This window comes from Dipodomys spectabilis, unplaced genomic scaffold (genome assembly GCF_019054845.1).
Source record: "Dipodomys spectabilis isolate Male_0828 unplaced genomic scaffold, ASM1905484v1 ptg000029l, whole genome shotgun sequence".
NCBI classification, from domain to species: domain Eukaryota; kingdom Metazoa; phylum Chordata; class Mammalia; order Rodentia; family Heteromyidae; genus Dipodomys; species Dipodomys spectabilis.
Genome location: NW_024870706.1, coordinates 2,280,366 through 2,289,535, shown reverse-complemented (window position 1 = coordinate 2,289,535; position 9,170 = coordinate 2,280,366). Strand labels below are relative to the sequence as shown.

Genomic DNA, 9,170 nt, shown 5'->3' with positions numbered 1-9,170 from the left:
AGAATTTTATTAAGAAGTTCTGCATTAATGCTTATCAAAGAGTTTGGTTCATAGTTCTCTTTCTTTGGTGAGTCCCTATGTGATTTGGGGAGGAGTCTTATTCTAGCTTCATAGAATGTATTTGATAACGTGTCTCTCATAGATATTAGATAGATGCATCTTGGTTTTTGATACTACTATCTAATCTATGTCTTCTATTTGGAAATTTAAGTCCATTGATATTGAGAGTTAAGACAGAAATATCTGATAAGTCCTGCTATGTTATACACCTGTTGTTAGGAGCTGTGCCTCATCTACTGTTAACATATTTACCTTGTTCTCTGGTAGGGAGCATTTTATGTAACCAGTTCCTCTTCTTCTTGATCTTCTCTATGTAGGATATTTTTGATTATATTCTATTCTGATAATATGGTGGACAAAGGTTGTTTCAAGTTTTCTTTTTCATGAAATATGTTTATATATCCTTTAAATGTAAAGGAGAGTTTGGCTTGGGACCGTATTCATGGTTGGTAGTTGTTTACCTTTAATGTTTGTCATATATAATGCCAGGCTTTCCTTTTTACCATATCAGCTAAGAAATCTGTATTTATTCTGACTGTATATCCTTTATAAATAATCAATCTTTTCTCTATGGCATCTTTAAGAATCCTTTCCTTGATCTTTAATAATCCTCTAATGGATTATGATATCATGGTGGATTGTTCAGTTCTAGAATTCTGATTGGTTTCTAAAGGCTTCTCTTCCTTGAATGAGCCTATCTCTTTGGATGTTTGGCATGTTCTCTGCTAGAATTCTGTAATATGCTTCCCATCCATTTAGTTTCTTGCTCTTCTCCTTCCTGATACCTATCTCCCTGAAATTTGATCTTCTGAGTCTTGAAGTTCTGGCAAGATCATTTCTTATTTCTTGGATTTTTTCTAAATGATTAGTTCCTCTTTTCTGTTAGGTATATTCTGTCTTTGACCCTGAGATTATCTTCTATGTCATCTATTTGCTGTGGAGACTTTCTACTTTGTTTTTGATTTCCCTGTCTTCTAATTGGTCATTTTTTAGGGGTTCTGTCTCTTTATTAAAGCTTTGTTTTAGGACTTGTATGGACTTTCTGTACAGTTTTTGCATGGTTGGGGGAAATGTAAGGGTTGTTTTCTTAGCTGTGTCTTCTCTCAAATCTTTTAACTAGGCATCCATTTTTTCTTGGACTCCCTTGACTTCTCAGAATTTATTTATATTTCTGTTTGAAATCTCCATGAATTATTTTGCTAATGACTGGTTGGTCTCATCTTGTTCACTGTTGCGACCACCTCGACCCGCAAGGATGACGCGACAACAGGTTCTTCTTTCAGGCGGTTTATTCAGGACCTTTTACAACATCTTCTCTCCTGCTTCTTCAGACCACTTTTTCCTGCTTCTCTTGCCCGCTTCTTCCTGCTTCTCTGTCCCTCCGCCTCCGCGCTCCGGTTATAAGCCTCCTGGATGGCCAATTCCGAAGTGCCACGTGGCATATACCGATAGGGCTGCAAACACGGAAGCAAAGTAGGAGCCAAGTCATAGCCATATAAGGAGTTGTTTTTTACAGAGAGCACTCCTCACCGGGAAGACGGAAGGCGGGAGCCAGAGCCATCTTTGGTCGCAGCCGTGCCAGCTACAATGTTGCTTTCATGGCCATGCCTTACGGCTGCGCCGTCTTTGGGCGCGGCTCCCGCAGCTCTCCACAGTTCACAAATTTCCTTGTAGAGGTTTTCTATCTTTCCATTAATCACATTTTTCAGCAGTATCCGTAATACATTTTAATAACTATCTTCTACATCCTTGATTGTCTGTTCTAATACCTGGTTATATACTGTGTGAATTGTACTACTTTGTCATCACTTTTCTTGTATTTTTCTGATTTGTTCTGTCCATTTGGAGTTTTTCTTTTGGGGGTCTATGATATTAATAGGTGACTCTCTATATTCTTGGTTGATTTGCTGGGTCTTGGTTTGGTTTCCTGTTGTGATGTGTTTTCTGGAATTGCATTTTTGTCGAGTCCATTAAGTGTAGGAATAGAAATCAGTTGTGGTGAGATGTTGTGATGTTAATATTTGTGTTTCCAGTGACCATTTGGACTGTCCAGTGGTGTGGTGAATTTTCTATGTGTATGGGTGTGGCTTTCTCTGATGTACACTTCTGTTCCTTCTATTTTCAATGTTGTCCTTTTATTTCCACATTGCACATGTGCTTTTGAATGTGTTGCCCAATGTATTCCTGGCTGGCACCTTTTCATAGATTTCTGTTTTCTTGTGAAGACGGTATAAAATCTTCTTATGAATCCTATGTCTATAATTATGTCTATATTTAAGCTGCATATCTATAATTATAGCTGATTTGATGTGACCCTCTAGATGTGGAGGACCTGCTAGGACTCTAAATCTCTGTTTCATTAGAGATTGCTAGGATAATTTTCTGTTGTTATTATGCCATTGTTTTTCCTCTTCCTCAGATTTACTTTTTATATTGTGGATTTTTTCACATAATTCAGGATTTGTGATTGTTGTATCAGTTTATTTTGTTTTCCTGCTTATGCTACTTTGAAGTATTGATTTCAGGCTTGTGAGAAGAAACAGAAAGAGACAGAAATATATGTTATTAAATTGAGAGAAAGAGAAGACATTTAAACCTATTTACTACAAGTAAATTAATATTAAGCAAAGCTAATGAAAATAATTACTTATTTACACTTCAGAGGATGAGTGTAGTACTCTTGGGTATCTCGGGGGAAAGACTTTAGACTCATTACAATTGATGACTTACATTGAAATTACTGGCTAAACGTTCTTCTTCAGAAAGGGAAAAGCTCCATTACTTCCATATTAGTACTATAAAATCATTATAGCTTCATGTTGAATAGTTTTCCCTTTGCTATTTTCAATTCCGTTCTTCATCCATTAATTATCTAGGGCTTTGAATGACCAATTCCTTAAAATATCTATATTGCTTGTATTGTGATATAAATCTCAGTAATATAAATATGAATTTATCTTTGCGTCTCATCTAGAGCTACATTCATATGAAATTTATGCAGTCTCAAGCAAGAAACTTGCCTTTTTTTACTCTATTCTATGTTGTAATCAATAAATCCTTTCTCTTTAGAAATGCGTTCTCAGCTTTTATATTGCTCCAGTAAACGTCATGTGTTTCTAGTACTTTTACTGAAGTAAATATAAAGTTTGGAACATGAAGACACTCCCCTATTATCACTTTAAAGTAAACCTTTAGGGATTATTTCATATATAAAAATAAAAAAGTGCAATGCAATGTTTATACATGAATAATATAATGGTTAAATCAATTAGACACATGAACTAACATAGCAATTTTCAATTAACATAAAGGCATCAAAATATTGTGTTCATGAATATCACTCATTTTAAAAAAATGACTAGTCAATACAAAGTTTATGTTATATTTGAAATCTACAAAATGAAAATTACACTCAGATTTGCTGTCAATATCCTGTTTCCAGGAATGCATTTATTCTGCAAACAGGAAAACAAAAAATAAGGGTTTTTCACATAGAATGAAAAATGTAGAGGCAGACTGTCTTTCCTTAAGATGTTAAGTACCTGCAAATCGTGTGATTTATTCAAAGATACTATACACACTCATAAGAGAATTTGTGATCAGAAGTGATAGGTAAGCAAAGTAACTGGAAAACTGTATGCTTAAATTGAGCTTTCAATATAGGATGACAAGTTTTCAATAAATGAGCCTATTATTCTGTATCTCTAACACACATACAGCATTCTTCATTTTCCCACATACTTCCGTTCTCTTACCTCAGTTCCTGATCGATATTCTTCTATTTCATGATTTCAATTCCTTCTAAAATAACAAGGTGGACTTTTTTTGTCTCTAGATCCAATACATTCTAGAATCTTGGAAGAGTAGTATGAATTCATGGAGTTTGACTTGAATGTCAAGTATGAAGATTTTGTATTCAGGGTACTCTTAATTGGCCTGAAGCACACAAAGATACACAGTATACTAAGAACAAGGGACTTTATCTCAGGGAAACATACAGGTCCAGGCAAGATCCTGAAGCAAAGAAAAGCAAGGAAGCGCAAACCTCAATCAACTATAATTACAAAGGAATGGAACTGATCTCTGATGTGTCTGGGTGGCAGCTCTATGTGTTTGTGTGTGTGTGTGTGTATGTGTTTGAGGAGAAAGAGAGAAAGAGAGACAGACAAAGGGAGAATTTTGTGTGGCTTATATATTTACAGTCCATAGAGCATTATTTGTTAGGGAGGAGGTGCTCATATCAGAGCTGTGATACTACTGTCATCACTTTACTACAAAATAAACACTTGCTTAATCTCTAATTAAATAGGGAAAATAAACTAACATCTTACACGATTGTTTGACAATTGATTAGTATATTGAAGGCCAAAGGGAGGAATTGGAGATCAATATAATCTTTTTCCTCTCTTCTAAATATTACACTGTAATAGATGTGATTTCAGGCATCTCCTGCCATGTACTTCCAGTTGAATTACAATTATGCTTAATAATATGAAATATGTGATAGAGAAATAGATCAGCCAGCAAGCACAAAGAATTTGTGATAAGATTGAGCTTTTGAGCAGGGTTGCCACAACTTCTAGGAATGTAATTCTTTCATATGAACTTCAAATTTTCTGGCTTTCCCTGTGTGATTAAATGGCAAGAAAGTACTGTAGAAATAAGAATTCTTGTTCAGCCAAGTAGAAAGTGCTCATGTTCTCATCTGCACGTTGCAAATTTCCATTCCATATAGACTCTCTGTTAGAGTGGTTTAATTAATATACTTCAGCACCTCATCCTTCCCTGTGGGAGACAAGAAAAAAGATAATTTTGTTTGTGTATTAAATTATGTAAATTACCATGTACAGGCATGATTTGTATAATTTTAGAACTTTGTAATAAATATAAGTAGGGATCATTTCACAATAAAAATATAATTAAAATCACTTAATAAGACTAGAAGTCACAGAATTTTCTGCATGAAAACATACATTAGATTAGTTGCAGAATTTCTATTTTGAGATAAAGTATATATTGAAGTATAATGCACTTTACCTAAGGATTGAAACATTTTATTGAAAAATATATTTCCTGGAGATATTTTTGCTTCATAATTTTAGGGATACCGTTGGACTCATTGTAATAATGAGATGGACAAGACGTTTTGTCAAAAGACGAACTTTACAACTTTGGCTGGCGAGGGTGTGGAGATGGGTAAGCATTGAAAGGGGAAACAAAGGAAGAGGAAACAATGCTTGATAAGAAATGAACTAATTACTTTGCCCATATAATTTTAACCCCTCTGTACGATATTTTCACAAAAAAAATTAAGAAGAAAAGGATCTCAAAGTAATCATTTTTATTATTTTCCTATTTCCATGTGATTTACCTGCAATTTAGAAATCTAGTTATATAATTTAATTTAATTAAACCAAAAACATTATTGAGTATAAGATTCTTATACTCTCTACATTCTTCACACTGAGATCATCAAATATGGTGAGTTTGAAATGATTAGTCTCTGTTTGACCCATGTAAATATTATTTAAAATGTGAGTGAAATGTTTAAAAAGTAGTATTTATTTTAGTTGCTCTGAAGAGACAATAACTTATATAATCAAAGCCTTAAAATGATTGGATTTAAAATTTAGAATTCAGGAAATGTTTTTGATCACATTGGTTACTGGAGCCTTCACACAAACCTGATGTGATAATTTATATTGATGAAGCAAAAATCTCACAATGGTTACTGGAGCCTTCACAAAAACCTTATGAGACAGTTTATATTGATGAAGCAAAAATCCCAGAGTTTAGACATTTACCAATAGAAAAATCATGTCATTCTGAATATGTAGAGCTACATAACAAACATAGAATATTTATCTTTAAATATCTGAATATACTAATACATTTAATTTCAGGGTAAGTTCTTGTTCTGAAAGGAGATAAAATTTCATTTATTTTGAAAAGTAAACCTAAGTATTCATTTGAATAAAAGACAATGTTTAAAATATCACTCATCCAAGACACAAGATGTACAGTTCAGTGTTTTTCATGCCTATTATGTTCTCTAAACTTACTACAAATACTAGATTAGTAAATCTAAATCATTGCTTTGTAGGGAAATAGAAAGATTCTTAAAACTCATGACTATAACTCTTTCTCAAACAATTACTTGGTAACTGTTTTATATTTTTTGTCATGGATTCCTATTTGATAAATTTTTACTCATTAAGTTAAATAATTGGCCAATAACAATATAAATTATGCATGAACAAAGTTTAGAACAAGTATTTCTTTCACAAGACATATCATGGTTCTCTTCAAGAACACTGGAAGGCTGTGTGTTATTTATTTATTTATTTATTTTATTAATGGTTATTAATTTTAAGAAGTGGCAGTTTCGTTATTCTCTTTCCATAATATATTTAAAACGGTTGATTATACTCCCTCTATTTCCTTTTTGTTACACCTTCCTTCAAAGATCTTGTTTTTTACATAAAATTATATCGTTATATAGGCACATATAAACTCATTTGGAAGATTTAAGCTAAATTGCAACTTAATTCAAGATGTACAGAGGATTAACAGGATGAACAAAAAGGAATATTTTTTGTTAACTTCGGAAATGAACTATCATTATTATTATGGTTAGGGTTAGGATACCAGACAGAATTAGAATTAGGGTTAGAGAAATAGCAAATTTAGGTTCAACACAGGATGACCTATTGCAACAATAATAGTCACAGCACACTGTACTAAAAATGAACTTTACACCATGCGGAGAGAAGAGTAATGGAGATTGGAGAGGGAAGGGATAGTTGGACAACAACAAAGAAGTGAGTAACAATGGTCAACAAGAAATGTACTCATTACCTTACACATTTAACTGTAATCCCTCTGTCAGCTTCATTACCTACTCAGGAAGCTGATTTCTGAGAACCGCAGTTCAAAGCCAGCCCAGTCAGGAAAGTCTGTGAGAATTTTATCTCCAATTAACTACCAGGAAACCAGAAAGTGGTAGGCATAGAATTAATATGTATACACATATATATGAATATATATAGTATATGTGTGTGTGTGTGTGTGTGTACACACATATACACAGAGAACATTTTAGTTTTTTGTTTTTTAGAGCAACTTAGTTTTCCATCTTCATCATTTTTTCAAATGTTTTTCTTGTGATTAAGTGGTTACATAATTTCCCAAATTTCACAATATTGTGGGATAGTGATGCTTAGTTAAAGTCACAAACATATTCTAACTTTGATGGAGCAAATTGTCTATCATGGTCTACAACACTTATGAGTTCGATGAGCTTTTCCATAGAGTTATTTCTTCCATATGTATACTTTTTTTGTTTGGAAATATGTATATTTCTTTTGTTTTGCATAGCGTCTGCTGTTCCCTCTTTCCCACTTGTTCCCTCCCTCCCTTCAGTGACATTGAGTTGCTTAGTTCATTTTGGTCAAGGTCCAGTGCAGCTGATGGATCCAACTGTTGTATGTTTTTCCCTGATTCCCTCTAGTTCTGTGTCGTCCTCCTGGTTTCCCTTCAGTGTGCACATATTATCAGCAGAATGGGGTTATTTAGTAGTGATTCAATCAGATGAGTGGAAGTCCTTGATTTCTTAAGTGTTGTTAATTTTGTTGTATCACCTTACATTTTGGATTTAACATCCACTTACCATGGAGACCATGTGGTTTGTCTCTTGCTTTTGTCTTACCTCGCTCAACATGATTTCCTGTAGCTTGATTGATTTCCCTGCTAATGCCATTATTTTGTCCTTTCTAATGGCTGGAAAATATTCTGTTGTGTATAGTTACAACAGTTTTTGGATCCATTCATCTCTGGTGGGACATATGGGTTGTTTTCCTATCCTGGCTATTGTGAACAGTGCTACAATAAACATGGAGGTGCATGTGTTCTTGAATATTGGTACCTGTTGTTCAGGATAGATGCCTAGAAGTGGTATGAGTAGGCCATAAGGAAGGTCAATAATTAGCTTTCTGAGGACTCACCAGACTGCTTTCCAAAGTGATTGTGTAAGTGTACATTCACACAGAGAGAGAGAGAGAGAGAGAGAGAGAGAGAGAGAGAGAGAAGAGAACGTTTTCTTGATCCATTCTTCTACTGAGGGGTATCGGGCTTGGTTCCCTATCTTTGCTATGGCAAATAATGTTACAATAAACATTGTTGTGGTGGTAGTTTTAGTATGGACTTGTTTGTGATCATTTGGGTGAATGCCCAAAAGTAGGATTGCTGTGTAATAGGAGAGCTCTATGTGGAGTCTTTTGAGGAACCTCCAAACCGCTTTCCAAAGTGAATGAACAAGTTTACACTCCCACCAAGAATGCAGTAGGCTTCCCTTCTGGCCACATCCCTTCCAGCATCTGTTGGTGTAAACATATGGAACTATTCATCCTTGTGCAGGGACCATGCTAATCTTCTCTGTACGTTCCAATTTTAGTATATGTGCAGCCAAATTGAGCACAGAACATTTTTTTATATATAAAGTGTAATTGATTTTCTTAAACGAGACAATTCAACAACAAGTAAGTTCAAAAGAATTGTGAAATTTTGCAACCATGTATTTCTTACATAAGCACACATTTAACAATAAAGTCAAGATTGACATGCCAAAAACAAAATAATTTCAGATATTTGTTGTTTATGAGAAGTGTAGGAGGAGGAATTCAATTACTCTACACAAGGCACCTGTCATAATGATCATTGCAGCAAATGTTAAGCTTTGTTAAAAGTTTTAATGTTTTAAATATCTTTCATTTTGGGATTTGCTTATATGGCAAAATTAAGACTGTTTGGCAGGTCATAAAATTTTCCGATAAAGTATATAGTATTTCTGGTAGCATGTACTAGTATGTATGTACATTTCAGAGTTTATAGAAACTTTACTAATGAGAAGTTGCAAAGACTGTGTAAAGTAGAGTGAAGAGTTAAGATTTTAAGTACACAGTTTCTCTTAAATCTTTAGGGCTCCTTTACGTTATATGTTAGTGATGAACAAATAATGATATAAGCCACATACAAATGATGAGATGAACTATAAATAGTAACCTTAGTGGGTAAATTTAAAGGCTACTCATAGCTTTATCCAGTTTTAAATG

At 33.9% G+C, this 9,170-nt stretch overlaps 1 pseudogene; it reads right to left on the bottom strand.

Moving 5' to 3' along the window:
• Positions 1 to 8,445: 8,445 nt before the first annotated feature.
• Positions 8,446 to 8,536, bottom strand: LOC122104635 (annotated as a pseudogene).
• Positions 8,537 to 9,170: the final 634 nt, after the last annotated feature.